This window comes from Dama dama, chromosome 6 (assembly GCF_033118175.1).
Source record: "Dama dama isolate Ldn47 chromosome 6, ASM3311817v1, whole genome shotgun sequence".
In the NCBI taxonomy this organism is placed as follows: Eukaryota; Metazoa; Chordata; class Mammalia; order Artiodactyla; family Cervidae; genus Dama; species Dama dama.
The window spans coordinates 9,232,260-9,246,399 of NC_083686.1; positions in this window are offsets into that span (position 1 = coordinate 9,232,260).

A 14,140-nucleotide genomic window follows, 5' to 3' on the forward strand; every position below is an offset into this window, starting at 1 on the left:
TGTACAATGTTATCTAAACTATCCAGTTTTAAGTAAAAATAAAATAAAATAAGCTATAAGGCACACATACTGACAATAAAGTGTGATCCATTCTCAGGAAAAAAGCCTATAGAATGGACACTCAGCATGCCCATATGTTATATTTGGCAGACAAAAACTTCAATATAAATATATTACAAAAATAAAGAGAAGAACATTCAAATAATTAAAAGAAAGAATGGCCTCAATGAATAAGTGAGTAAATTTGAACAGAGAAATCAAATCTATATACACAAATGAATAGAAATATACAACTGAAAAGTTGTTATTCAGTCAAAAAGTCATGTCTGACTGTGGTCCCATGGACAGCAGTACACCAGGCTTCCCCATCCTTCACTATCTCCTGAAGTTTCTTCATGTCTATTTGTTCACTCACATTTATGTCCATTGAGTCAGTGATGCCATCCAACCATCTCATCCTCTGTCGCCCCTTTCTTCTCCTGCCCTCATTCTTTCCCAGCATCAGGGTCTTTTCCAACAAGTCAGCTCTTCACATCAAATGGCCAAAGTATTGGAGCTTTGGCTTCAAGATCAATCCTTCCAATGAATATTGAGGGTTGAAATTTTATAGGATTGACTGGGACTCCCAAGGGACTCTCAAGAGTTTCTCCAGCATCACAATTCAAAAGCATCAATCCTTCGGCACTCAAACTTCTTGATGGTCCAGCTCTAACATTCATTTATGACTACTGGAAAAAGTATAAAAGCAGAATGGAAAAATCACTAGATAGGCTAAAGAAAAGAAATTTAGTGAACTTAAAGATACATCAATAGAATTCAAAGAACAGAGATAAAATAGTCTAATGTAGTTGAGTGTGCTTAAGATTATAGCCATGAAAACAATGCCAAGCATTTAAAAGAGAATGAGCTGAACGGAGGCCACTTGAAAGTGAGATAAAGAGAGACATGTTGTTGAGTGTCCCATTTCCAATAGGTTGGAAAGAGCTTTGCCAAGATGTTGTATACTGTCTATGCCACTCACAAAATTTTAGAGTACTTAAGTTAGAAACAGTTTGGAAAAGTACTCTGGATAATTCAGTAGCTTCAGAAGAAATAAGGCATTTTATGTTCAAAGATTTGGGAATTAAATGATAGAGCGATATTATTTACTGTCATACAATCAAGTGTAAGACTACAATATCGACATCATCTTTAACTTAGCATTGCAACCATACCAGGAGGAGAAGGGGGCAACAAAGGATGAGGTTGTTGGATGGCATCATTGACTCAAAGGACATCAGTTCAGTTCAGTTCAGTTCAGTTGCTCAGTCATGTCTGACTCTTTGTGACCCCATGAATCGCAGCACGCCAGGCCTCCCTGTCCATCACCAACTCCCGGAGTTTACTCAAACTCATGTCCATCGAGTCAGTGATGCCATCCAGCCATCTCATCCTCTGTCGCCCCCTTCTCTTCCTGCCCCCAATCCCTCCCAGCATCAGGGTCTTTTCCAACGAGTCAGCTCTTCACATCAGGTGGCCAAAGTATTGGCGTTTCCGCTTCAGCATCAGTCCTTCCAATGAACACCCAGGACTTACCTCCTTCAGGATGGACTGGTTGGATCTCCTTGCAGTCCAAGGGACTCTCAAGAGTCTTCTCCAACACCACAGTTCAAAAACATCAATTCTTCGGTGCTCAGCTTTCTTTATGGTCCAACTCTCACATCCATACATGACCACTGGAAAAACCATAGCCTTGATAGGACGGACATTTGTTGGCAAAGTAATGTCTCTGCTTTTTAATATGCTATCTAGGTTGGTCATAACTTTCCTTCCAAGAAGTAAGTGTTTTTTAATTTCATGGCTGCAATCCCCATCTGCAGTGATTTTGGAACCCAAAAAAATAAAGTCTGACACTGTTTCCACTGTCTCCCCATCTATTTCCCATGAGGTGATGGGACCAGATGCCATGATCTGAGTTTTCTGAATGTTGAGCTTTAAGCCAGCTTTTTCACTTTCCTCTCTCACTTTCATCAGGAGGCTGGACATGAGTTTGAGCAAACTCCAAGAGATTGTGAGGGACAGGGAAGCCCGGTGTGCTGCAGTCCTCGGGGCCGCCAAGAGTCAGACACGACTGAGTGACTGAATAGCAACAGCAACATTCATACCAAAGGCAGCGGGCTGGAGAGATGCATTTCTACCCCAACCTTGTCATGAGGCTTGATCTGGCCAAGCAGATGTTCGTAGGAGTGAAACAAGCAAAGCTGTGAAAAATGAATATTAGCTTGCTTGCTTGTATGATTCCACCACTTGGAAAGAAACACACTTGCATTCGCTTACTTGGGTTAATACTGGGAACTGGATGAAGGACATATGAGCAGTGTTGCATCAGTCAAGTTCCCCAGTCACATCTAAGCTCAGAGCGGGATGCCCCATCCGAACTTCAGATGGGTGCCTTAGCCCCGCCAAGATTAACCAGGTCACCCAATGAGTCCAGGGCAGCCAACACTTGGCCACCCCATAGACTTGTAACTGTAATAAAACATGCCTAATTTTTTAAGCCACTAAGTTTTGAGGTAATTTGTTCCACACAAATAGCTAACTGATAGAATATTTTAAAATGTCAAGCACTGCACTAGATGCTTTATATATGTTATCTTGTTTAACACTCAGATGATGAGATAGACACTATAATTTAAAAAAAAATTTCAACAGTACATTTTCAAGATAAGAAACAAGGAACCCAAATGTTATTTTACTTTTCAAAGTCACACAGCTATGGGGTGAAGCCAAGATTCAAATATAGGCAGCCTGTATCACGTGTTCTGTGCACCTAAGAATTTGTGTCTGTTAGAGATTTTTCTATCTCCAAATTGTCAGAATTGCATGCTGAGAAAGAGAACTAAAAATAAACCATGCTGCAGGAATATAGAACATTTCAAAATATGTAATAACAAGAAATTTCTTTTTAACGTCTCTCCCTACACACCGCTGACATATACAAACGTCGTAATACAAATGCTTAAAGTAATGAAACACCAATTTCTGTGCTTGGTTACATTCAGAGTCAAAGTGTGCCAGGAAAAACATATGCTTGCTGCCATGCATGGATATTAGTTCCTGGACCGTCAGGATGCCTCCTACTAATTTATTTTCATCACTGGCAGCTTGAATTGTATCCCCCTTCTCCTCCCCCTTTATTTCATCATTCAACACCACTTATAAAAAGTGAGAGAGAAAAGAAAAACCTCTCACTCCTAAAATTTCAGACATATGGTGGGGATTAAATAGAGTCTATGGGGAAGCAGGGGACTTGAACTCTTGACTTGTTTCTACCTTCAAATAACTACAGGTTGTCAGGCAAGCCATTTTACATCTTGGAGCCTAGATTTTCTCCCCAGTGTAATGGGGTCACAACTAGCTCTGCAAGCCTATGAAACCCATTTATTTATTCATTCTTTCAAAGCTTAATTATTGTACACTAGTTCTGTGTCAGGTACAACACCACTCAAGGGGGATAAAGAAGGAAACAAAATCTTTTCAAGTGTTTTCAGGCTGGAAAACAGGAAAAGAGCCAATAAATAAATATAGCAGAAAGACATGGTAAGTGATCATTTTTCTTTTATAAAAGCAATATATTTACCATACATTTAAGATAATATGCTATTGTTTCACTTAAATAATTTATTTGAAAATGCAAACTTTGTATATTAAGAGAATATAATAAAAAAATTGTCACTAAAAAAATCCTTGACTGTGTTTTTAATCACAATCTGACTTCTGCATTTTTTTCTTTTTTAAACTCTAAGTGTTGAAGGCCAAGTAATGCCTTAACCATATCTACAACCCAATCATATATATGCATGTACACATGCATAAGGGCTTCCCAGGTGGTGTTAGTGGTAAGGCATCTGCCTGCAATGTAGGAGATGTAAGAGACTCAGGTTCGATCCCTGGGTCAGGAAGATCCTCTGGAGAAGGGAATGGCAACCCATTCCAGTATTCATACCTGGAGAATCTCATGGGCAGAGGAACCTGGCAGGTTATAGTCCATAGGATTGCAAAGAGTCAGACACAACTGAGGCAACCTAGCATACATGAACACATGTATGTAAACATATACATTCTCATATATATGTGTGTGTACTTAAATGCATGTGTACACACAATGCCTGTAATAGGGAGAATGTGACTTATAAAAAGGTCAACACCAGCTTTGGCTCTTAGGAGGAAGGGAGAAATAAAAAGTGCCATGACAATGTTATTATTTATCTGATATCAACACAGGTCTATAAATGTGAAATATTTTCTTTTTCCTTTCCTTTCTCTCTCAATATTTTCTTTGTGGTATCCTTGAAGAAACTAGAAAGTCTAGGGACTTGGTTTAGAAATGCATTGATGAGATTACATAAATGATGAGATATATAAAGTATTATAATACTTTATTATAACTGCAAGGGATGTCTGCATGATCTTTCAGTTAAAAGTCAGTTTAGCTATGACAAATTGAAAAAACTGGGCTTCCCTTGTAGCCCAGTTGATAAAGAATCTGCCTACAATGCAGGATATTGTGGTTCAATTCCGAGGTTGGGAAGATCCCCTAGAGAGGGAAATAGCAATCCACTTCAGTATTCTTGACTGGAGAATCCCATGGACTATAGCCTGCCAGGCTCCTCTGTCCATGGAGTTGCAAGAGTTGGATATGACTTAGTGACTAAACCACCAATAGAAAAAATTAATGGTAATATTTTTAGCAAGATAAAAGCTTGTTCTCTCAAGTGCACAAGAATGACTGATAGTGTTTAGCATCAGCTATATTTAACATCTGAGTGCTTCCCGTTTGCTGATCCTTGTAATTGTTGCAGAACTCTATGGGGTCTTATTATCCCCATGCTGTAAATGAGGATACAGAGACACAGAGAGGTTAACTTTCCCAATATTTCACAGCCAGTAAATAAAAGAGGCAGAACTTGAACTATCCAACTTGAGAATCTATGTTCACACTTGTTCTCAATGCCTGAGGTCAACCATCCTGGGTGAAGACGGAACTCCACAGATTCTTTCTAGAATGGCCTTTGTTTTCCTGAAGCATCCTGTTCTCCACATTCCAGAAGCAGTTCAGAGCAATAGGTAAAGAAGAATGCACAATCTTTATTTATTTATTTATTTTTATTTTTATTTTTTTTTATTAGTTGGAGGCTAATTACTTCACAACATTTCAGTGGGTTTTGTCATACATTGATAAGAATCAGCCATAGATTTACACGTATTCCCCATCCCGATCCCCCCTCCCACCTCCCTCTCCACCCGATTCCTCTGGGTCTTCCCAGTGCACCAGGCCTGAGCATTTGTCTCATGCATCCCACCTGGGCTGGTGATCTGTTTCACCATAGATAGTATACATGCTGTTCTTTTGAAATATCCCACCCTCACATTCTCCCACAGAGTTCAAAAGTCTGTTCTGTATTTCTGTGTCTCTTTTTCTGTTTTGCATATAGGGTTATCGTTACCATCTTTCTAAATTCCATACATATGTGTTAGTATGCTGTAATGTTCTTTATCTTTCTGGCTTACTTCACTCTGTATAAGGGGCTCCAGTTTCATCCATCTCATTAGGACTGGTTCAAATGAATTCTTTTTAACGGCTGAGTAATATTCCATGGTGTATATGTACCACAGCTTCCTTATCCATTCATCTGCTGATGGGCATCTAGGTTGCTTCCAAGTCCTGGCTATTATAAACAGTGCTGCGATGAACATTGGGGTGCACGTGTCTCTTTCAGATCTGGTTTCCTCAGTGTGTATGCCCAGAAGTGGGATTGTTGGGTCATATAGCAGTTCTATTTCCAGTTTTTTAAGAAATCTCCACACTGTTTTCCATAGCGGCTGTACTAGTTTGCATTCCCACCAACAGTGTAAGAGGGTTCCCTTTTCTCCACACCCTCTCCAGCATTTATTGCTTGTAGACTTTTGGATAGCAGCCATCCTGACTGGCGTGTAATGGTACCTCATTGTGGTTTTGATTTGCATTTCTCTAATAATGAGTGATGTTGAGCATCTTTTCATGTGTTTGTTAGCCATCTGTATGTCTTCTTTGGAGAAATGTCTGTTTAGTTCTTTGGCCCATTTTTTGATTGGGTCATTTATTTTTCTGGAATTGAGCTGCAGGAGTTGCTTGTATATTTTTGAGATTAATCCTTTGTCTGTTTCTTCATTTGCTATTATTTTCTCCCAGTCTGAGGGCTGTCTTTTCACCTTACTTATAGTTTCCTTTGTAGTGCAAAAGCTTTTAAGTTCTCTCACCACTACTATTCAACATAGTGTTAGAAGTTTTGGCCACAGCAATCAGAGCAGAAAAAGAAGTAAAAGGAATCCAGATAGGAAAAGAAGAAGTGAAACTCTCACTGTTTGCAGATGACATGATCCTCTACATAGAAAACCCTAAAGGCTCTACCAGAAAATTACTAGAGCTAATCAATGAATATAGTAAAGTTGCAGGATATAAAATTAACACACAGAAATCCCTTGCATTCCTATATACTAACAATGAAAAAACAGAAAGAAATTAAGGAAACAATACCATTCACCATTGCAACAGAAAGAATAAAATACTTAGGAGTATATCTACCTAAAGAAACAAAAGACCTATACATAGAAAACTATAAAACACTGATGAAAAAAATCAAAGAGGACACAAACAGATGGAGAAACATACTGTGTTCATGGATTGGAAGAATCAATATTGTCAAAATGGCTATTCTACCCAAAGCAGTCTATAGATTCAATGCAATCCCTATCAAGCTACCAACGGTATTTTTCACAGAACTAGACCAAAGAATTTCACAATTTGTATGGAAATACAAAAAACCTCGAATAGCCAAAGTAATCTTGAGAAAGAAGAATGGAACTGGAGGAATCAACCTGCCTGACTTCAGACTCTACTACAAAGCCACAGTCATCAAGACAGTATGGTACTGGCACAAAGACAGAAATATAGATCAATGGAACAGAATAGAAAGCCCAGAGATAAATCCATGAACCTATGGACAACTTATCTTTGACAAAGGAGGCAAGGATATAGAATGGAAAAAAGACAACCTCTTTAACAAGTGGTGCTGGGAAAACTGGTCAACCACTTGTAAAAGAATGAAACTAGAACACTTTCTAACACCATACACAAAAATAAACTCAAAATGGATTAAAGATCTAAATGTAAGACCAGAAACTATAAAACTCCTAGAGGAGAACATAGGCAAAACACTCTCCGACATAAATCACAGCAAGATCCTCTATGACCCACCTCCCAGAATATTGGAAATAAACGCAAAACTAAACAAATGGGACCTAATGAAACTTAAAAGCTTTTGCACAATCTTTATTAAAATACTTCTTAATTGAAGACAATAAAAAGGGATTATCATTCAATATCCATTTCTATTCCTTCCATCGACATGAGACATTTGTGAACTACCCATGCAAGTAGTTTTACTAATGAAATGACTGATCCTTCCTTAGCAATGCTTCTGCTGACGTATCTCTTTCTTACAGCCACACACAGCTGCAGGGTAGCTCGGAAATGTAGGCTCCATTCTGGGTCCTGGCCACCAGGTTACAAATGTCTCATGTCCAGGGAAGGAATAGAAATGGATATTGAGTGAGAATCCCTTTTTATTGTCTTTAATTCAGAAATATTTTAATAAATATCATACATATGTACTCATGACTTAAAAATTTTTTTAGGTAATCTGTTTATAAAAAATCTTTTTTTTTCTTTTCTGGTATGCTGAATGAGACAACCATTGTTTTAAGAATTAGAAAATACTGCCTGTTCAACTCTAATTGCAACATTCAATTTATTTATGCTATTTTCTATTTTGTTAATGGGAACACTGAGTTATGAAAGCCCAAACTCATATATAATCCTTTCTGTGAACCAAGAATTGAAGTCTCAGTGGGAGCTGGGAAGTTGACCATCCCAGATATCTATGAAAGTTATCTAAAATTTTCAGTGACAACATATTATTATGAGATGGGCATGATATAAAATTTTCATGAAAATGACTCTTTAAAGAGTGTCTGTCCACTTTTATGAGAAAATCTATTTACTCTTCATTTCCTTGACTGGCAACTTCTAATAAATGTATTTGATGCAGATCTTCAATAGCTATTTCCATAGATAGTAAAATTTTAGACCATCAATTTAAAAATAAATAAATAACCCTTTTTGTTTATTTATCTTTCCTAAATTTGCTTCAACTTAGACAATAGAGTAAAAGTAAAATTTCAAGTTATGTGAAAATTTTAACTTCCATTCATAAAATGTATGATATAAAGGATTAACAAGGAAGCAGAATTAGCCTAACACAGAATGACTTTACAAATCACAAATAAAAATCACAACAATAAACATTACTAATCAAAGTTCTCCTATAAATGAGCATTAATTTCTAGGATGGATTTAAAAATAAAATAAAACTACAGTTGCTTAGAAAAATAGATAGGATCAATGTGGCTCAGAAAAATATTTAAAGAAAAAGCATAGTTCTATTTTCACTCAAGTTTAAAACAAGAGGAAAGTAAAGGTGTCAGTATTAGAGCCAAACAAGTTAAAATTACATTAATGCTATTAAAATATATTATTATTAAGTTAAGATGAAGGATATTCAATTATGAAGTTTTGGCAACAGTAAATATAAATTAAATAGCACATAATCTGAATGCATGAGCAAACCATTTTAGAGACCTCAGAAGCAATGGACAGGTGATGAATTATAAAAGGGGTTTTTTCATTACTGTGATTGGATAAAAATGGCTAATAATACTGAATTGTTTCTACATGTCACTCTTTCTTTGTTCAAGCCATATGTGAGTTATTTGCATACATCTTCCCAATAAACTTATGAGTAGATAGAAGAAACTCTATAACTCATTAAGAAAAAATACACTCACTTTTCAAATATGCAGATTTTAGTATTTGCAAAAACTGACCACAACAAAATATCCTTACATTCAAAGGATGGAAATTTTATTAGTCACTTTTACTTTGACTAATATGTTTAAGTCCCAAACAATGAACATTTTAAAAAGAAAAACTGTCTCAAAATAAAAGTTGGATCACCACAGGTAACTAAAGATGCAATACATAAAAAATAGAAAATAATAAGTATGACCTTACATTTTAAAACCAGTATCAGAGTAATAGAAGTTTTGTCAGAGTAACTGGAAGTCAGTTAATACAATAATTTTATTATGAAATAAGCATAAATAAATTTTATTATTTAATTTATTAGATTAAATGACAGGTCATACATTGTTGATGAGAATATAAAATGGTGTAATGTCTTTTCAAAACAGTTTGGCAGTTCTTTAAAATGTCATTGTATGATCCAGCAATTATTATACTCCTAGGTACATACCAAGATAATAGAAAATATACCATCAAAAACATGTACATGGCTGTTTATAGCAGCATCATACATAATAATGGAAACAACTCAAATGTCCATTAAACAATGCACTGGATAAACACAATGTGGTACATTGATATAGTGAAATACTATTTAGCTTTAAAGAGGAAGGAAGTACTAATGCTACAACATGAATGAACCTTGAAAATACGCGAGCTGGAAGAAGCCAGTCACAAAAGACCACATATCGAATGGTTCCATGAGATGTCCAGAACTGGCATATATATGGCATAGGAAATAGAATGACGTTTCCCCTGAGGTAGATGAGGAAGAATAGGGAATGACTGCTAAAAGGCACAGGGTTTCTTTTGGGGGGTGAGGAAAATGTTCTCAAATTAGATTGTACTGATAATTGCATAGCTCTGCAAATATACTAAAAAACACTGAATTGTGCACATGGATGAATTCTATGGTATGTGCATTATATCTCAATAGGGCTGTTACAATAGAGAGAAAAAATCAGGAAACTGAAACATAAAAGTTTTGTACCTGTAATTTTTAAAATAGAAAGAAAAGTGATAAAAAATAGAAAGAAAGTGATAAAATGGACAAAATTATCCTTAGTTCCAATCTAGTTTGCACTTTGATCTTCAGTCTTTAAGAGGATTTCATCCCAGGCCTTACCCTAGTAGATGCTTGGTGAGTGTATATTGTTGACATAATTAATTACAAATAACTTCAAAATGAGTTGAGGATGCAAAATTTCATGCTGAAGAGCACTTTTTTCTTTGCTAGTTTTGTTTGTTTGGTAAGTATTTAAAGGCTTGGTGATAGGAGTTTGAAATGGAAACTATGCCAGACTCTGATGGCTTAGAGATTTTGGCAACGCTTATTATATTCCTGAATTCACACTTGTGTTCCAAGAAGCTTCAGGATGAAAAAAATAGAGCAGCAGCTATGTTTTACATGATAGGAATCTTTTAGGGAAACAAGAACAAAACTGATTCTTCAGAAGAGACAGTTTTATAAGCCTCTCTTGTTTTGTGTAAACACTCAAAGGACTGCTTGATAATATCTTTGAAGGGGAAAACAACAGTGGACAAGCAAATAAAAACAAACAGGTTGTTAACAGACTCCCAGACTGTTGAAAGACTAAAGATGCTCCAGCCTCAGGTCAGCAATTAACTACTTAAGCAAATGCCATCCCAGCTAACTTCTTATGAGACTCATACCATAGGAAATAATGTAATACATATGGAAATCTTTGGTGAGCTCTAAGGTGCACTAGAGATACAAAAGTCTGTTGGCTGTTCTGTCTTCTGAGACACTGTCCTTTAAAGCCTTCAATTACAGTTTATGATTAAGTGGTTCATGGACTAACATTTATGTTCATATGGATTAGGCCAACTGAAGTTCAGTTCTCCTAGTTTATGAGCATTTTTGTACCAGTTTCTTAAGCATTTATATATTTACAAATATATAGAGACATATATGTGTGTAAAATATAAGGATATATATTTATTTAATCTTCTCAACAATTATAGTACGGGATATGGGCAGGGAAGTGATTGATTCAGATGAAAAAGTTGAGACTCAAAGAAGCAAGTTACTTCTCACACTAGGGTACAACAAGTCTTGGATTTTTTACTCTTATCCTGGCCTTTGATTCGATGTCACATGGCCTCTTTGTATCCATAACAAAGGCCTATTTTCTTACCCTCTGCCACCCTTCCTATTCTCCTCTATACATACCCACAAGCATAAGGAAATAAAAATATTGTTTCCTCTGTCAGCCTTCCACTGTGCATGCAAGCACACATACAGGAAAATCACATTTCAAAAAAGCCTGATACTTGATTATGCAGAGATGCAAAGTTGAGTAAGACAAACTCCCAGTCCTCAACTAAGTTGATACCTCCATTACTGCAACGGAAGAGAAAAGGCCAAGGGAAAAAAAAGGATATATGCATACATCTGTCTGATTCACGATGCTGTACGGCAGAAACTAACACGAGAGTGTAAAGCAACTATATCCCAATAAAAATAGAATATTCCTTCTTGGACTTTTTATTTTTTTGTGTGCACACTTCTATGAAACCATGTTTATTGTCCTTCAATGGAAGTGTATCAGCCCGTATTGTCTGCTAAGCCTTTATTTATCTTTCATGTTATTTATCTACAGATACACCCAAGTGCCTAATACTTAGTAGCATTTAAGTAACATTGGACTAATGATATTTGCAGGTGCCTGTTTTCTAAATTAATAGATGGATGAGATCATCATTTAACAGGTCACACCTATTGGTTTCTCAGCATCTCTTAATACACTTAAATTTAATTATAATATAATCAATTTAGTAGATTTACTTAAGCGTGAGATTTAAGAGTGTGGCAAATATTGTAGTGGAGGCAGAATCTCAGATATAATCTGCAGCAATGTACAGACATAATGGAATGTATGCAACTGAATGTGAACATAATAATAACAAGGAGGAATTCTCATGCCCCGAACTGCAACAACTTTAAACTTATCAAAGCTTTCTTTGCATTATAAAATTTTATAATGCATGAAAACAATATTGAAGTAGCATTAAAATAAAGTTTTGTTGAATACCACACATGGATGGATGAGAGTCTGGCTATAAAAGAAGTCTATATGAGGTTTTTTTTGACACCTGGCTTCATGTTCTTGTCTGAAATTGTTAGGCAGGGACTCGCCAGTCTTAGATGCCTTTCTGGTACATTTCTTTAACTTGGGATTTATGTTAGCAGTTATTACAGGAAGTGTTAAGAAGGGATGAAACTATACCTTTAAGAAGGTAAGAGGCTATAATATGAGGAAAGTATTATATATAGTTTATACTTTAGCTAACAAGGGTGACATCTGCATCAAATTATGAATATGACATTATGGGATTTTGCCAACAGTACTAGGAGCTCATGAAATACAAATCAGGAGGCTCCATAGAATGTTTCTTTCTAGTTCTAAATCAAAAAAGAATGCTGGTTTTCTATCACTTATTGACGCTTCTTCAGTTCTCAACTCTTTTTCTCTAGGTCAGTCTGCATTGATAGGTCACAAGTTTTGTTTTTGCCGTTTGCACAAAATCCATACTTAAACCTCAATTTGAAAAACTTGGTCCAACTAAAAAATTATTTTTGACTGCAAATTATTTACCATATTGTTCCTTTGTATAAGATGCCTGAAATGTGATGGATTTAGAGAGATCAGTGCTAAACCATTACGAGTCAAGGTGCTCTGGTGGAAACTGTTCAAGGGTGAGAGAGTGCAGAGGAAAAGCAGCTAAGCCTACAGTTATCCAAGTGTCTGTCTATCTATTTAACTCTGTAGATCCATCTAAGCATCCATATATCTATTATCTAGCTATGAATTTATGTATCTAAATTCACCTACCTACTCTCTCTCCATATGTATGCATACATATATACACACTCAAACATATCTTTCTTTTCCATCTTAATCTTTTCGATTCTTTCAAATGTTACAGGGTTATAAACAACCTAAAGAGGTAATAAATATGCCATTTTATCATTGATTATGAATTTCTTATTCATACCTAATATATTGCATTAATTATTTATGTGCTTGTCTACTTTGCTTATTCCTGTCTGTTTCCTTACAGCTCTTTGAATAAATAGGATACATTTTTAACTGAATCAAGTTGGATCAGAAGGTCTTTATATTAATCTTTCATAAGAGGGCTTCCCTGGCAGCTCAGCTGGTAAAGACTATGCCTGCAATGGAGGAGACCCCAGTTCAATCCCTGGGTCGTGAAGATCCTCTAGAGAAGGGAATGGCAACCCACTCCAGTGTTCCTGCCTGGAGAATTCCATGGGCAGAAGAGCCTGGCGGGCTACATTCCATGGGGTTGCAAACAGTTGGACAGGACTAAGCCACTTTCATTTTCAAGATGTAGAAGATGGCAGTCAATGCCAACTTTTAATTATACCATTCCATAAATACAGACCACCTAGGCTTCTTGTAGAAAGGAGGAAAAAATCTTAACAATTAATACAAATTACCATATGTCAGCTATTGCTTTTGATTTTACACATATATTAATTTAATGAATCCTCACAACAATCTTTAAATTAGGATCATGATTGCATAACAGCCATTTCCCAGAGGGACACATTAAAAATATATGTGTGGTTACTCCCAGTCCTGCAATGCAGTGGGTAGTAGATCAGAGCTTCAGTCATCAGTCCTTTGCAAATCCTGAGCCCCTTTAGGGATAATTTTGTGAGCTGCATGAAAAATGTGTAAACCCTCAGGAACATTACAGTTGTGCTGTTGCCTGCAAGGAATACTCTTGGCTACTGGGCAATGATGGTCTTTTCTCTGGGGCCTGTAATCCACAGTCTTTATTGCACTGCTTGTGACAATCTTCCATGCCATTTCTACAATAGTATCAGAAGGAGACTACTAATATATATGGAACATCTGCATAGTCTTTGTCTCAGAGAAAGTACACCATTCTAATATGTGGGCTTTGAATAAGTCATTAAAAAGATCCAACCGGTATTTCTCCAAAAGTTAGGCTTTTGTGTTATATCAAGTCAGAGGTAGAAACTCAATGCATGGCAAACTTACATACCTTGCTGTATTAAAGTAAGAAAAATGTGGTCTTGGAATTGCATGGTCCTTGGTTCTAATCTAAGCTTTAGTAATGAACAACAGGCTACTTACTGTTTGAAGCTTCATTCAGGCATACATAAAAGAGAAAAATTTTTTT